The 17,943-nt window shown below is 33.2% G+C and overlaps 1 protein-coding gene across 8 annotated transcripts in view; it reads left to right on the top strand.

The window, feature by feature from the left end:
* Positions 1 to 17,943, top strand: part of GTPBP1 (GTP-binding protein 1) — a 270,000-nt gene that overhangs the window by 106,864 nt on the left and 145,193 nt on the right. The window contains exon 1 of one of the 8 annotated variants that reach the window (XM_090372560.1): positions 14,313 to 14,329. The exons of the other annotated variants lie outside the window; for them this stretch is intronic. The gene's annotated coding sequence lies outside the window, so the exon portion shown is untranslated. Of the gene's footprint in view, positions 1 to 14,312; positions 14,330 to 17,943 lie in introns of those variants that run through there. 8 annotated transcript variants of the gene reach the window in all.

Raw genomic sequence — 17,943 nt, forward strand, 5'->3', positions numbered from 1 at the left:
TCTCCACTAATGCCGGTGTCCCCCAAGGTTCAGTTCTTTCCCCCACTCTTTTCCTCGTGTATATTAATGACCTTCTTCCATTGACTGGAAATCCTATCCATAGTTTTGCCGTTGATAGCACATTGCATTCCACTTTCCATTTTGAGAAACCTTGTCCTGTTCAATCAGCTTCAACTTCTCGAAAATCTGCTACCAGTTCCCTAAATGCTGATCTTCAGGTAATTGTTCAGTGTGGCAAAGACAACTTAGTTGATTTCAAGCCTTCTAAAACTCAGTCTTGTCTTATATCTTGCAAAAAGGATTCTTCTGCTCCTATGCTTATCTTTAGTGACACTCCGATTTCTAGGCAAAATGATATATCTCTTTTGGGGATCACCCTAACTTCTAATCTCTCTTAGCACAAGCACATTACAAATATTGCTTCCTCTGCATCTAAAAAACTTGGTTTTCTCTTTCGCTCTCGGCATTACTTTTCTTCCAAACAGCTGCTCACTCTGTATAAATCGCAAATCCGCCCTGACATGGAATATTGTTCCTACATCTGGGGTGGTGCCCCCAACACCTCTCTCAGGCTTCTTGATTCCATTCAGAAGAGGGCAGTTAGGTTAATTAATGATTCATCTCTAACAGAGTCTCTCCACTCGCTTTCTCATAGGTGTACTGTTTCTGCTGCATGCCTCTTCTACAGATACTTCCATGGGCACTGTTCTTCTGAATTGGCTTCTATAATTCCTGCTCTCTCTTTCAAAACAGTCCGAACACGTGCCGCCACCAGCCAACATCCATTTACTGTCCAACTTCAAACCCACAGAACGAGCTTTTCATCTTCCTCGTTTATTCATTCAACTGCTGTTTTCTGGAACAACCTTCCTTCATACATATTTCCTGAAAATTACAATCTACAGAAGTTCAAGTCCAATGTCAACAAATATCTTCTTTAGTCTTCTCAACCACCAACCCAAGCACTGTACTAAGTACTATAGGTTCTAATACCTCTCGTGTTTGGGGTTCACATTAAAAAAAAAAAAATAATAATAATAATAAGAATGTTATTAGTTTTATGTAATAATTATTGGATTTTCATATTTAATATTATTTTGAAAAAAAAATTATAAATATAAAAGTTTGATAACAAAGGTTAAATTCTATTTGAAAAATGCATAACTAGTGGTAAGGAACCTGTTCTTTTGGCTTTCAAACAACCAGTGTCACTTCCAGTGGTTGTTTGAAGTGTGGGTCATCTTCCCTGGTTTCTTAACCTCATTTATACTGCTTAGACCAGCGTTTCTCAAACTGTGTTCTGCAAAAAATCTTAATTAATAATTAAATAAATAAATTTTACATAATTGTTAGCGTACACCACCTTTGTATCATTATAATTTTTAACATTTTTTTTTTCGGTTATTAATATACTGGCATAGACTAATAATTGAATAGACCGCGGAAACTTTATTTTGGTGGGGTTTACATAGAGGTAATGACACCTACGAAAAAGTACCAATGTGGTGGTCTAGTATGCCATTCACATGCAATTTAGCCTGGAGTATATGGGTTGAAGGAGAGGAAGAAGCAAACCGATATCATAACTAAACTCACTTGTTTAAATTTTTTTTGATAATTATTAATATTTCGAAATATTATTATTAAAATATGTGACCATAGATTTGTGGTTGAAAAAAGGAACTTTAAAACGAGAAGCAAAGTACTTCTAGTAGTGCAACTGTGGTCGATTAAAATGAACACGATATTGTCACATTTTAAAGTGAGGATGAACAATTGCAGCCTTTTGTTTCCCAAAAATCTGAAGTGAAAAAACAGTAACCAACTAATAAAAGGCCAAAACAAAAATATAATGACAGTTATTTGAATTTCCGCTTTACATGTGTTGGAAATAAAAATGCTCCTAATGCACAGTGTGTCGTATGTAATAGAATATTAACAAACAGTTCTTTGGCTCCCGCTAAATTTGTGTTTTGTAAGTGTTCTGTGAATATCTTGTGAGATGAAAAGTGTTCTGTGACTAAAAAAGTTTGGAAACCCTGGCTTAGACCATAATTTTATCAGATATTGGAAGGTACAGCATCACCATGTACTGCCGTTTTGCATTTGTGAATAACATTAGGTCCATTCCGTTCCTTTGTCAAAACTTTAGTTATGCCAGGCGTGTCAGTTTTGTTACATCCATGTTTTCCTTTGGTTTTGTTACTTTAGATTTTTTCTGTTATTCTATACTTCACTCTACTGAGCTGGGCATATTAATAGTCAAGGTTAATTTATTGAATGTAACTTGTAGCTAAAGGGCAAGAGCCATAATGACATAGTATTTAGTGTCAGGTGCCACCGGTGGTATCCCTCATCTGTTCCTTATGTATTCTGTGTTGGAATGCAGAACTACTGCAAAAGCCAGGAAATAAAGTGTTGTGTCTGGTTTATGTAGTATTGTTTTTGTTCTGTTGTTATGTCTGGCTGCTTGGTTGCAGGGGCCCCTAGTGTAAGTTGCAGGGTCCCCTAGAATGTAACTTGTAGCTAAAGGGCAAGAGCCATAATGGCATAGTATTTAGTGTCAGGTGCCACCGGTGGTATCCCTCATCTGTGCCTTATGTATTCTGTGCTGGAATGCAGAACTACTGCAAAAGCCAGGAAATAGTGTTGTGTCTGGTATATGTAGTATTGTTTTTGTTCTGTTGTTATGTCTGGCTGCTTGGTTGCAGGGGCCCCTAGTGGGGACCGTATGTTGCCTGCCACCTCTGCTGGGAGGTGAGCCAGACTGCCATTTTGCATGAGTTTTGTGGATGGAGACCAGAAAAGAGGGGGGATAGTAAAAATGGTGGAGTCAAAGTAGGCAAAAGGAGGAGGATGAGGAAAAAAGGCATCCAGTGGAAAGAAGAAGAGGTGGGAAGGGAGAAGTAAGAACCACCCCTGGTCTGGGAACCCACCAAAGGGCAAGAAAAGGAAGATAGCTTGTAGAACAAGATAAGTCTGCAAAGGTAGTGCCAGATTGGCATCTCACATCTGGCAAACCAGATGTCTGCTGCACCTGACCAACCTGAGGGTATACAGGTGCAAGGAAACCTTGACAGGTCAGCAGATTCCGTGCCCTGAAGAGAGGAAGCCTGTACAGTTCTCATTCCGGTTTATAAGGAAGGCGGGAGTAAGTCAGTTGGTAAAATGATAGCAGAGGCTTAGATCAGCGGGGGAACCAAAGAGTTGGGGCTGTGTCGCAGGTTTTTTTTTTTTTTTTTTAATTCAGTTTCTAGAGAGAAAGGACCATTGTGGGTGAAGGCTACCTGTGCAAATGTGTAGAGTTCTTTATAGTTCTGTTCATCTATGACAAAAAAATGTTCATCTCCATGTGGGAGGGAGTGGAAGTTTGCCAGCATGATGCTTCTGAATGGATGGTAATTTTCACAGTGGTAGAGCACATGTTCCCAGACCTCAGGGTACCACAAATACAGGATGGACTGTCAGTTTGGCCCAGGTCAGCAAGCTTTTGGTTTAATGAGCCGTGTCCCATGAGAAGATAAGTGCCATAGAGACCTGGTGAAAACCAAGGGGATGGCTGTGGGAAGGTGATGATGACTTCTGGAATGAATTTCTTTCTAACCAGCCCCTTAGGTGTGGTATTCCAGTTGCCTGGCAAAATTTCAGTGAGGTGAGTATACAGTCTTTTCTTTTCTTTTTTCCAGTTATTGCTTGGGTCCAATGTGAAGTTGAGTATTGTGGCAGTGGGTTGTTATAAATGGTGCTTCACCCCCCTCCCCCAAGCTTATAAGCAGGGTTCATCAAGATTCATTAATGTAAAGCCACTTGTTTTCTGATCTTGAATTATATTGACAAAGGAATAAAGGTATAGTACTTTGCAGATGATATAAAAGTTATTAGAGTGATTTATGATGCAATCAGGCTGAGCTTCTTCAAAATGATTTGGACTGTTTTTTAGGATAGTCAGGAAAGTGCAATTACATTTTAATGCTGCCAAATATTAAGCCCTACATTTTTACTAATTATTTTCTGTACCTTTACATCTAAGAAGAAGGAAGTTACATGTAAGTCAGGTCTGTATCTAAGGAATGACAAAGATGGGTGACTGGTAAGATAGTGAAGATGCATTCATATGAGAGACCAAATGTGTGGTTAGAGTTTGGATAGCATCTTGGGAGAGAGGGTCTGGTTTATGTGTATAGGAGTACACTAGGGTGAGGGGGGGGGGTAATTGAATAGTGGCAAATTTTCACAAATGGAACCATAAAAATATATATATATATATATATATTTTTTTTTTTTTTTTAGTTTGATTGCTTAGATGAATTAAACTTTAGTGTCTATTTTCCATTGGGTATTAGGGTGTATCCTGAACAGGAGATTTTGTTAGCATTTCAAGTCTAACATATTCCTAGGGGTCTGTGGTGGTGTTCAAATTATATAATAAACAATAATAAAAAGTTAGTTCTAATACTAATTATTTAATTTTAATTAATGTTATTAATCAATACTAAACAATACTAAATAACATTCCCTTATCTGGTCATCTATCCGCTACTTCTTCAGGGGCTTTGAGCGGATCGATAGCCAGTTTTACAGACCACAGGAATAGTCATGGGATCTTGCTGCTCCAGTGCGATTGCCAACCTATATTTACATCACTTCGAAAATAACACAACAGAAGAAATTAAAATGTTCAGATATATTGATGACGTCCTAATCATCAACCACGACGGTTTTGAAACACTAGCCCAAGCAATATATCCTACCGACCTCAGCATAGAACGTACCAACCAAAACAGCAAATTACAAGCATATTACCTAGACAGCCAGATTACTATCAAAAATAACAAAATCGAAACTAAACATTATGACAAAAGAGACCACTTCAAATTCCCAGCTATAAAACTCATCCACTGGGATAGCAACATTGCAAAACACATATACGGAAACACAATTAGGAACCAAACGACCAGAATAATAAAAGTATGCAGTAATGCAGAAAACACAACAAAAGCAATTAACAAACTGATAAAAACACTCACAAAAAACAATATACCCTACAATTACAGCAAACACCACATAAAAGCGGCCACACTTATTAATAACAAAAATCTAATATCTAAATCACAAAGCAATACCAAAACCTAAATTAAGGTCCGGATCTCCTATGCTCAGAGGAGGCTCGTCCTCTGACCGCACTATAATCCGGTTTCCTATATTAACCCACCCTTCAAAATCAGAATAAAAAAAAATAAAAATAAAAAAATTAATCTATGGGTAACCATTCGCAAGGTAAAATTCACTTTACAGGAGGCTGTAAATATGTAAATAGCTATCCCCGAGGACAAAACGGGCTGTTATGCCTTAGAAAAGCTATACCGGCCCAGTCCAAAGGGATAGCAAACCAACTTATGTAAATAACAATAAATAACGCTTGTAAATATAATACAAACATATCACATTTTATTCAAATTAATGTTCACCACGGAGTTTAAAAACGGAAACAAAAACCCCCCACCCAGGCCGCACCCCGGCTGACGTAGGAACCAACCCACTTATCGGAAGACTTGCTAAAATATCACCTTACAACAATATCAAGCAACAATAGACGTGACTGCGCAATAAAAACCAAACCAAGAATGAAACAAACAGTGAACAAGAGCTAACCCCTCTTTTACTGAAGGACCACCACCACCACCGGACAGATAAGTATAGCTCCACTCTCTTATTCCGATAATTACCCGTTGGGCTTTGTTTCTCCTATACCAGTTTGCTGAATTCCTAAATTAAGTATTAAAAATATTCAAAAATTTAAAGACAAATTAGCATAAAAATATCATTATTTAATAAATTAAATAATCTAAAGGAGATAAAAAATCTCACTAATAAGGCAAAACTGATAAGGAGTTAACAGAAACGGGTAATTATGAGACATTCCTTTAAAACTGGCTATCGATCCGCTCAAAGCCCCTGAAGAAGTAGCGGATAGATGACCAGATAAGGGAATGTTATTTAGTATTGTTTAGTATTGATTAATAACATTAATTAAAATTAAATAATTAGTATTAGAACTAACTTTTTATTATTGTTTATTATATAATTTGAACACCACCACAGACCCCTAGGAATATGTTAGACTTGAAATGCTAACAAAATCTCCTGTTCAGGATACACCCTAATACCCAATGGAAAATAGACACTAAAGTTTAATTCATCTAAGCAATCAAACTAAAATATATCAAGCACGTATAATTGTCGAATTGCCAACGGCAATGGCATTAACGTAGCAAGGGATAAAATATTAGAACAATCAATAAAACAATCAAATTTAATTCATTTAAGCAATCAAAAAAAAAATATATATATATATATATTGGGAAAAATTAATATATTGGACCTAAGAAATACTGGTAAGCATATTGTCAACCAGTGGGATAAACTGCCTTTGTGAGTAGTTGACATTGGCATCCTGGTAAGATGGGATGGCTGGGTCAGTACCTTTTAATGGTGGGAAGGGCATTATGTGAAGGATGAGGTTGTATAGACCCCCCCCCTTCCTCCCAATGCAGCAAAAGCATAGCTTTCTTTCAGTTTTTTGCCTTCACTAATATTAGTTAAAACCAATATGAAATTGAAGCAAAAGGACTGTAATGAAATTCACAAATGCTAAATCCAACAAAAATTAAATAAATTGTGCAGTTGCTAAATTTTTAAATCTCTTGACTAGGGCATGTTTTTAAAGCAACAAACAATAGTGTACGGAATTCACCACTCATATCTTTGCAGTAAGTTTTTAAAAATATTGAAAATGAGTAACTTTAAAATTATTCTTAATTTTGAATATAGTGGATAATGATATCAAAAATTATCAGTAGTCTTGTTATCCAAAAAACAAATATTTCTCTGAACTCAGTGATGATTAAAAAAAATAATGTCCAATTTGCTGTACTTGTTGAAAATACTCTTTTCTTTCATTTGAGCTGGCTGACAGGTGGGGATGGGAGAATGTATTATGCTAGCTTTTTTTATGTAGAGTTGTGTATTCACTCTCAACATTTTTTTCGCTATTCTTTTCATCTTTGTATTTCTTTACAGTTTTTCCTTTTATATGAAACCATACTGGTTTTTAGATGTGCTTGCTTTACTAGTAGATAGTGATGCATTTTTTCACTGTTAGGTCATAGTTATGTTTCAAAAAATGACTGAAGCACATTTCTCTTGTTTGGTTAAATAAAAAAAATCAAGTAAAACTATTTGGAAGCTTTATTAGTTACTGATCTGCATTTATATTCAACTTATATAAAATAGTTGCATTATGATGCAACTATTTCACATATATTGCATTATGTAAAATAGTTAATGCAGAAATAGCATGATTAACATGTCAATCACTGAGACAGTGTTTGTGTCTCACTTGTTTTACTATCACATCATTAAAGCATCACAAGCAGTATATTCTTTAATGTAAAATGAATCTGAATTTCCTGGCACACCCAAATACGATTTTGGTTTAATTGTTTTTTTTTTTTTTTTTTTTTTTTTTGGATAGGTCATGGTGTTCTTGCAGGATATGTAAAATAGATATAGAAATCCTACTATATAACAAAAGATTTAGTTTATGTAATAATACACGTACGCAGTTTTTACATTATTATTATTATTATTATTATTATTATTATTAGCCGTATAGTACAAGGAAGCCTGAGGCTTATGCTGTACTAGGCGAGAGAGAGAGAGTGTCAGAATTAAAAAGGAATCACCAAGAAAGAGAAGAATGATGACATCCAGCTCAGGACCCTGGGTGTGCCAAGCCCATACTCACCAGATGTGAGCCCCTGGGGTTTATAAAGTTAAAAAATATATAATGCTCTTGTTTATACTCTAGCGCCATCACTAGGTCAGCGGGTTTACAGTTAATTATTTTGACAGTGAATACAATCATTAATTGTATTTAGTCATCACATGACCTCACCACGGTCCACCCCCATTATTGCACACTCATGCTTGACCACTTGGCTACGTAAGCTATATATTTTTTATGTTTACTGGGATAAATTTAGCATTTATTTTAAATGCATAAAATTAAGTTCTAATCATTGATAAATTAATCTAGAATTGTTTCCCCACCCCTAATGTCATGTAATAGTTTTTGTAACCATGCTTGTTCATCCTTGTATGAACAAGCATGGTTACAAGCAGAAGCATATATATATATATATCTGCACAAGCATATATATATTTTTTTTTTTATTAACATTATTATGGCAATTAATGTGGCTTTATTACTTAGTCACTTTCCTAAAAAGGAGATAGCATTCTCCTTCTCTAGGAACATTGCAACTCTTATGTTTTATCTCTATTTGGAGCATCATCAGGGAGTTCACTCTTATCCTCGATGTTTTGTATTTCACTTCTGTTGATAAATATAGCCTTATCGAGTGGAGAATGTCACTTGATTTTATGAAAATACAATTAGTTAATAAGAAATAGGTCTGTTGAAAGCATTTCGGCAAGAAATATGAATGTATTGGCAAGAAACATGCTATATATATCAAACGTAGTCTTCCAGTACATTAGAAGATGAAATACAAGCAATCACATGAAGACTAGCTGTTATGCTTTAACATATCAACTGCCATGAGAAATGACAGTTATGTGTCAGCCTTTTTTGGTTCAACAGGCCACCCTTGGTGTGTCGCATGCTGTATGTGTGAACCCTGTGAGACAGCAGATCGTTCTCACTGTGTATTACATCATATGGACAATAAGGTGGCCTAGAGAACCCAAATACAATTTTGTGTGTATTTGTTGTGGTTATGGTTATGTGAAACTGATATATAATTTAGGGTGCTTTATTGAACATCTCTTTTTATGTTTCCTTTATTATAGATGTACTGTACTGTACATATAATTCTTCCAGATGAAGAATTATATGAGATGTTTGAAAAATACAGGAAGTGGTAAAATCCAACATATTTCAAAAAATAAATAAATCATTTTAAAATATGAAATATAAAAGCAATCTGACATGCATATGAACATTGCATTTTTCTTTTAAGAATTCATGCAATAAAGAATGACATTTATCTCTAAGTGATAGCATTTTTATAGTGCTATCACTCATTCAACAAATTTTAACTCAGAGCAAACTGCCCTGCAAATTACAGTTGAGTGGTGGTTATAGTGCTTGTTTGAATAGTGACCAGGTTAGAACAGCTGAGAGTGAAGAGAAGAAAATTCCCACGTGGATACAGAAAAATGTATCTTTGTTAAATTATTTATCCACTGCCCATAAAGTGTTCAAGAGCACACACTTCAATAATTGAATATAGATACTACTGATTTTAAACTATATTTTTCAGCATGTGCATATAATTATTGAGAATAGGCTTAACTTGAACCTGCACTTTTCCTGTTTGAGTGATAAATATTTCTGTAATTTTCATTTGAAAAATTAAAGAAAACATTTCTTTGACAGCAATTGCAAGTTTCAGCTGTCTGTTCCAAGTTTGTGTGGCATCTCAAAGAACCTACACACCTGGATCCAGGTTAAAGTTGACATTACAGTGCATGGCGTTTGCTGTGGCCGTTGATTGTCATTTGTTTATATTTAACAAAGCGGATTGTTGTTTACATTTGTAACCACTAGCACCTATCTCTTAGTCATTATAAATGTATACAGAATAATTAAGTATCAGAAAATAAGTTAATATTCTTTGAAATGTGCTTCTCCAAAATTGCACAATCACTAGGTGTACACTCTAAAATCTGGAAATTTTTTTTTTTTTAAATCTTGCACCTTTCAATCCCTGTGGGTGCTGAATTTTAGAGTTTACTATATAGGAAACAAACTACGAATATTTTTATAAATTAAAATTTTATATCTCTTAACTCAGTACTTTATGGTGTTATTCGTATGATCTTTATTTCATTGAAAAATGTAAAATAAAAACAACATTACTGCAGTTACTCCTTGCAAAAATCTTTATTTATACATTATGACTTTCTTGGTTTACTTTTAACAGAAGACAGACAAACCAAGTAGTTTATTTGTTGTTTGTTGGTTTCTTTATGTTTATGTGGCTTACAGCTCTCACTGGCTAATAAACAGATATTTCAATATGTGGCATGGGGTACTCATTATTATGTCACAATGCAATTAATACAATGTTTCTCTTTATAAGTTAGTATAGTTGGGTATTCCACCCTGCAACTTAAATTTATTAAGTTGAAGAGATAAATACTCTGTCAAAAACCAGATGGTTCTGTTGTCACTTCAGCCAAGGATAAAGCTGACCTGCTAGCATCCCCTTTTTCTTCCAACTCATGTAATTGATCTTGGTACCTACCACCATTCCCAGCATGCTCCATTCAATGTATCATGTGGTCTTCCGTCAGAAGGACTTTGATAAAACTTGATGCTCAGAAAGCTCCAGGTCCTGATGGTATTTCTCCACTTGTTATCAAAACCTGTGCTCCCGAACTTACTCCTGTTCTTTGCCATCTTTTTTCACTTTCTTATTCAAAAGGTGTTTTTCCATCTGCTTGGAAATTTGCTCACATCCGGCCAGTTCCTAAAAAGGGTTACAGATCCCTCCCATCCAATTATCGTCCCATTGCAATTACTTCTGCTCTTTCTAAAGTTATGGAGAAATCAATTAACTGCCAACCCTTAAACTACCTAGAAACCGTCTGAACAATGATCGCCAGTATGGATTCCTTCAGTGTCGATCCACTGGTGATATCCTGGCTTATGTTACCCATTTATGGACAAATTCAATGGAAAAGTTCGGTGAAACATAAGCAGTTACTCTCGACATCTCAAAGGCTTTCGATCGTGTTTGGCATAAAGGTCTTCTAAACAAGCTTCCGTTGTATGGTTTGCCAACTGATTTTTGTAATTGGTTATCCAGTTTTCTCTCTGATTGCTCACTGAGGGTGATGGTAGATAGCTCTCTGTCTTCTAACTTCTCCACTAATGCTGGTGTCCCCCAAAGTTCAGTTCTTTCACCCACTCTTTTCCTCTTATATATTAATGACCTTCTTCCATTGACCGAAATCCTATCCATAGTTTTGCCGATGATAGCACATTGCATTCCACTTTCCAGTTTGAGAAACCTTGCCCTGCTCAATCAGCTTCAACTTCTCGAATATCCGCTGCCAATTCCTTAAATGCTGATCCCCAGTGGGGCAAAGATAACTTAGTTGATTTCAATCCTTCCAAAACTCAGTCTTGTCTTATATCTTGCAAAAAGGATTCTTCTGTTCCTATGCTTATCTTTGATGACACTCCGATTTCTAGGCAAGATGATATATCTCTTTTGGGGATTACCCTGACTTCTAAGCTCTCTTGGCACAAGCATATTACAAATATTGCTTCCTCTGCATCTAAAAAACTTGGTTTTCTCTTTCACTCTCAGTGTTACTTTTCTTCCAAACAGCTGTTCACTCTGTACAAATTGCAAATCCACCCTACCATGAAATATTGTTTCCACATCTGAGGCGGTGTCCCCAAAACCTCTCTCAGGCTTCAAGATTCCATTCAGAAGAGGGCAGTTAGGTTAATTAATGACTCATTTCTAAGTCTCTCCACTCGCTGTCTCATAGATGTACTGTTTCTGCTGCATGCCTTTTCTACAGGTACTTCCACGGGCACTGTTCTTCTGAATTGGCTTCTATAATTCCCGCTCTCTCTCTCTTTCAAAAGTCTGAACACGTACAGCCAACATCCATTTACTGTCCAACTTCAAACTCACAGAACCAACTTTTCATTTCCTTGTTTACTCATTCAACTGCCGTTTTCTGGAACAACCTTCCTTCATATGTATTTCCTGAAAATACATCTGCAGAAGTTCAAGTCTAATGTCAACAAACATCTTCTTTCGTCTTCTCAGCCTCCAACTCAAGCACGGTACTAAGTATTATAGGTTCTAATACCTCTCGTGTTTGGAGTTTTCATAAAAAAAAAAAATAATAATAATAAAAAAATAGCATAGATATTAGCAAGCTGGACAAGACATGCAGTATGTCTCGTCGCCAATGGTGCCATATTTTTAAAATTGCATCTTTGCATTTTTTTTAACATTGCAGTAGTTAACCCTTTTAATTATAAAGATAATTTTAAAGATGAGTGGTATTTAGCCTTCTGTTGCTAGTATGGTCTTACAGATGCCACTTTTTAACCGATTATGCAATATTTGCTGTTTTAGTGTCAATATATCACGAATTATGAAATGTTGATTTTGGAAAAAAAAAGAGGTGCCAATCTGTTTTTCTAGGCAATTTCCATGTGGTGTCTGTGATGCACTAGTAACCAGTGTGTAATCTTGCCATATAGCTTGTTTCACGGGATAAATGCAAATAGTTGATAAATAAAAATGTTCATGTGTCTACACAAGTGTTTGTGTTTCAGTCCAGGGGATCAATGACCTTAAAATTTCTAAAAATATACATTAAAAAACTGTTATTATTATTGGTTTCATTTATTTTTGCTTTGATAAATTGAGTTTAACAAATTATAATTAATACATCACTATTTTGGTTCAAAGGTAAATAAAGTGTCAGATGTCTCATGAGCATATTTGTTAAATTGAAGGGTATGAGTGAAGTAAGGTTAATTAGCGTTTGATCTCTATTTCTTCATCTTGTAATGAACATTTTCTTTATTCATTTCACAGTGAATATTCAACTCAGCTAGTGACTAAATTGTTTTATTGTACAAATATTAAAATAATAGCACAATGTATTTCTTAAAATATTCATAATTATTATCACAAATTTACGTAATAGTATTTGTTAAATGCATTATAATTAAGACTCCCACCGCAGTTATTCCGTTTGAGAAAATCACGTAATTTTCTCTTTCACAGTTGATTTCTAAATTTTTTTTTTTCTCCTCAAATATTAAATAACTTATGGAATTATAGCTAAAGGCTTAAATTATGCAAATAATAATCACAAATGAAAGACTTCTTTACATAGATAACGAACTCAAAAGATTTCATTTGTAAATTAAATAACACAGAGCACAGGCTCTGTATTTAGCTCTATATTAAGAATACGATAACAACTGCAATAAATTGTACCTTATTTATCAGAAACATTTGTTAAAAAATTATGATAACTAATAAACTGCCAAATGTTTGCTTTCATTGTAAATTTATTGAAATTTAAATAAATATCTATATATATATGTGTGTGTGTGTCACTAAGTGAACAGTATTCAAAGACTAATATTTTAAAATGTTTAAAGCTGACTTAAGCTTAATTTCAAAGTGTCATAAACATTTAAAAATAAATTATAAAATTTTAAGTTTACATTTTGGTTAATCTTACTGTTGATATGCCATTGTATATCCTAATCAGTAGAAATTACATCATAAAGTTACAGTGTATTTTGTCATCCACTGCTAATGATCTTGTTTCATATCTTCCAATCATTGCATCATTCATTTTTATAAAACCACTGGTGTGCTGTCCATAACATTTATGTCAGCACAAACCATTGAACTGTGTTACAACTTGTGAAAATTATTGTACATAATATGAACTGAAACTTATCATTTTCAGTTCGTATTAAAAAAAAAAAAAAAAAAAAGTCGGGGTAAGCATGATTTTATCTTAGTGTTTGTAATCTATTATAATTTTAGTATTGATATCAGTAATAAATTTTAAAAATTGATCAACCTCTGGTTTTCCTAGTACATAGAAAAATTACTTTATTTGCAGAAAAATTATTTTATTTTATTTATTGTTATTTTTTGTCTGCAATGTATATGAACAGTTAATTGATTTATTTTATTAAATAGAAAAAAAACAAAAACTTTTATATAGAAAGGTATTTAGTTTTTCATGATTATGGATAAAAAATTCACTCTAGCATAAATGTGTAAATAGTAATACCAGTAGATCAATTGTTAAAGTTTGTGCAGATAAACAGAAAACGCGTCGATGGCGCTTGTTTATTGCCAGTTTATCTTCTTGATTAATATTAATTGTATTCTTTTATAGTTAATAGAATATTAACTATAGTCTTTTAACCCCCTTTGGTGGTTAGTTAAAATTTTGAAACGCCCCAAACTCTGCTACAATTAAATTGCCAAGCAGTTCCTGATAAACTCGCTTCAGTAATGTTCCATAACCCGATTCGCGTGTTGTTGTTGATTATCATTTTCATACGACGACCAATGTCCGTTCTGTTCATGTTTCTCGATTGCGAGATTTTTGACCGATAACATATTCCGCATAGGAATAAGTGAATCGCTTCCAGAAATTGGCAAAAAACCAAAGGAGGAAGATACCGATGCGTTCTTTTTTTGCCGCCTCTGCTGCTGGGATCTGCCCAGTTAAGTTCATATATTTTATCACAGCATTAAATACAGTATGAAAATATAGATAATAAAAGTTTCTTCACTGTTTTATTTTCGTCTTTTAATGCCGATATAAAGATGCGATTGTAACGGCAAAACCACAAGAGCATTCAAAACCACTTGTAGCACGCGGGTTCTACGAGAACATCGTATGAATCTAGATGGACGTATCTGAAACTCGGTGTGTAACAGGACTTAATAATTATTGGGACGTTTTTTGGCTCTTTTAAAAATGGATTTCATTATGATCGCTTTTGCATCTATGAAATCGCGAAAGAAAAATGTTGGGTTCATCCAGTACTTGAGCAGCTTACTACTTTCTTTTTTTTTTTTTTTTTTTTCCCCCCCATAAAAACAAAGTATCCAGAAAAATTCTTCTCATATTACTGTGTCATAGCCTTGATTTCTTGGAATTTATAACTGAGAAAAATTGCTAAAATGGGTTCCTTCCCCCCCACCATTTTTTTTTTTGTTAGCATATGTACAAAATAGGCTTGTCTGCAGATATGTATAATGCTCCATATTTTGGCTTCTGCATGTAAACACTCAGTGGCTAGCAGATGGATTTTCATAAAATTTTATATTTGGTTCTTGTAGAAAGATTGTTGAGCCATTCCAAATTTAATTAAAAATCCAGTAATTATTATTTCTTTTCCTGTTTGCGTGCCTGTAATAATTGGACTTCCAGTGGATGGATTTTCAGGAAATATTATGTCTTGAAATTTCTTGCATCATTTCTATGCAAATGATGCAAGAAAGCAAGCTTATACAGCATTAACTGGGGGGGGGGGAAAAATCCCATTTCACGTATCCATCCCCTCCAATAGTTTGTCTAGTTGTTGAATTTTTTTCAAACTATCCACCTCCACAACAACTGATAGTTGCTTGAAATTAACATAACAGCATACAGGAAAGCTCACAGCAAAATTTTTGGGTTACTTAATAAAATTTTCATCATCAAACCAGTAATATTTTTCCTGCTGGCCAAAGGTTGTGACATTTACCAAGAGTTAACTTAATTCATTTTTAGGCAGGCTGCACAAGGTAGGATAAAAGTAATTAGAAAATTATCAGCACAGTATGTTTCCTTAACCTTCTGTTACTAGTATGCCACTTTAAAAAAAAAAAAAAAAAATATTATTGTTATTGGTTTATCTTTTTTATTTGATTTGATATTTTTAATTTTAGCATATGATAGATCACCATTTTAAATTCACTAATCAAGCTAACAAATTTATTTTTTATAATTATAACAAAAAGGGGTATCCTAACAGATGCCACATGAATGTCTTTTTTAAATTGAGGGAATAAGTAATGGAAGGTTAATAATTCAAGTATCTCTGTTTCCTTCCATCCCTCTCGGTCTGTCAGTGAGTCTTAGTGTAGATAGCAGAAATTAGCACTTGTAACTGGTGTATATTCATATTGCTGTATATGTATGCTGATTTGGAGTACAACCAATATTACAGTTAATGATTTTGTTAACTTATTAATTTATTAGAAATATTCTCAACAGTAATTTCCTCCTGGGTATTTTAGAAGAATGGACATTCCATCCTTTCTTTTGTCCCTGTTCTCTTGCTGAATTGTGTCTGAATGACATTTAGCATTGTTAGATTTTAAATAATTTAATACAAATTAACTTAATCAAATAAGTGTTTTTCCTTTAATTTTAATATTAGGATTTTTTTAAATATTTTTAGAATTTTTATAATAAAATAACTTATTTTAATGTGTGATATAATAACTATACCCAGTGTTTCTCTCCTTTTCACTGTAAATATCTCACCTAAGTAATTGCCATTTGCTGTTATGATTCTAGTAATAATGAAATATTTAATACTGTTCAAAGACTGTACTGTATTACGGTATTGAGAACATTTGTTATATATATATATATATATATATTTTTTTTTTACATAATATTTTACCAACATCAAAAGAGGATTCAAAAATTTTGAAATCTGAGAATTGTGTACATTTTAAAATAAAATATAATGCTAAAGTTTGCATCTTGAGTTTTAGTCCTTAACCAGCTTAATATTTTTTTAATATTCTTAGTATTTTTTTATAAATAGAAATTTGACTCTGCAGTTACATTGTGTGTACACCACTAGTATTCTTGTTTCATGTCTTTTAGTCATTGCATCGTTCAGTTGTGGTAGTTCTTGTTTTCTGCATTATAATTTATTGAAAATACACTGTTCATTTCAAATTATGCTCTGATTAGTTCATAAAATATGAAATATTTTTTTATTAATTGTTGCTGAGCATAATTTCAGTGTCAGACTTGACATTAAGAGCGAATTTTAGTAAAAATAGAATCATTCATAAGGTTTTCACAGTAATAGAAAAAAAATGTCAAGCTTGGTAGAAAACATTCTGTATGTGGTATCTTCAATTTTATTTTTGCAATTATGGTTTGTCTACAACATGCAAAATCAGTTAATTTCTTTTTTTAATAAAATAAAAAAAAATAAAGGATTTGAAATGAAAACTAGTCTTTATAGTCTATTCTCAAAAGGGTTTATGATTTTCTCTCTCTCTCTCTCTCTCTCAAAATTTTAATATTTCCTGTAACATGGAAAATTAATAGACAATGAAGAATGGCTTAAATCCTCTCTCCAGAAAATTTTTGAACATCACTGCTCCCTAATTTTTATTAGAAAATGCATTGGTTATGTATAAAATGGATAATGATTTTTTTTAATAGCTTTTCATTTAAATGGCAACTAAACTCATTTAATAATTGCATATCAGACAGATTAGTTGTTAAACTTATTATTTTTATGAATAACCTTTGTTAAGTTCTTATATCTTTTTCCTGTGTTCAGTTTTTGTTTTATAATTTAAATGCAATTCCTGTGAAACTGAATCACCTTTTTTTTTTTTTTATATGAGTGCTATGTAATTTTTCACAATTAAGAATAATATAAGCATCTTGAGTATTCAGTATACTCATACTCTTTCTTACATGATATAGATTTCATTGATATGAAATCTGTAATACTTAAAGAACTTCTCTCAGTACTCAATTTTAAATTTCAGTATTGAGTCATTATGCATTTAATAAATGCACATCTGTAAATTTTAAAACCATTTTGCCTTAAAGTTCATATTTTGAGGATTGCATTAAATTAGTTATTAAATAGGATCACTAATTGTAACACAGTCTACTTATCTTAGACATCATAAGATAAGAAAAATTACTATATTGCAGTAAACATTTAGCAGTGATGCCCAGCAATATTCCAAGTCATTCAGTGCTTTCAGCAAAACATATTTTGATGTGTTCCAGTAAATATTTATTGCATTAAGTGAATGATGTAATACACCAGTTAATTTATGCAAGTTTGAATAAAATAGATAATTAGTTAATAATTGTACAGATGTTGAAATATTGAAAAATACTTAGTTAAGTATGTTTAGTTCCAACTCTTTTATGCTAATTGTTACCAGTCATTTTTTGTAATTTGGATTTTAAATTTAGGCATATTTTTATCTGAGTACACCTAATTTTATTCTGTGTTGTATTTTCATTATTTTTTTTAATTACTGTTGTCTAATAAAAAGGTGTGGCTGAAATTTA

The sequence above is a fragment of the Mastigoproctus giganteus genome, chromosome 4 (assembly GCF_048544385.1).
Source record: "Mastigoproctus giganteus isolate SK-2022 chromosome 4, ASM4854438v1, whole genome shotgun sequence".
Classification (NCBI taxonomy): domain Eukaryota; kingdom Metazoa; phylum Arthropoda; class Arachnida; order Uropygi; family Thelyphonidae; genus Mastigoproctus; species Mastigoproctus giganteus.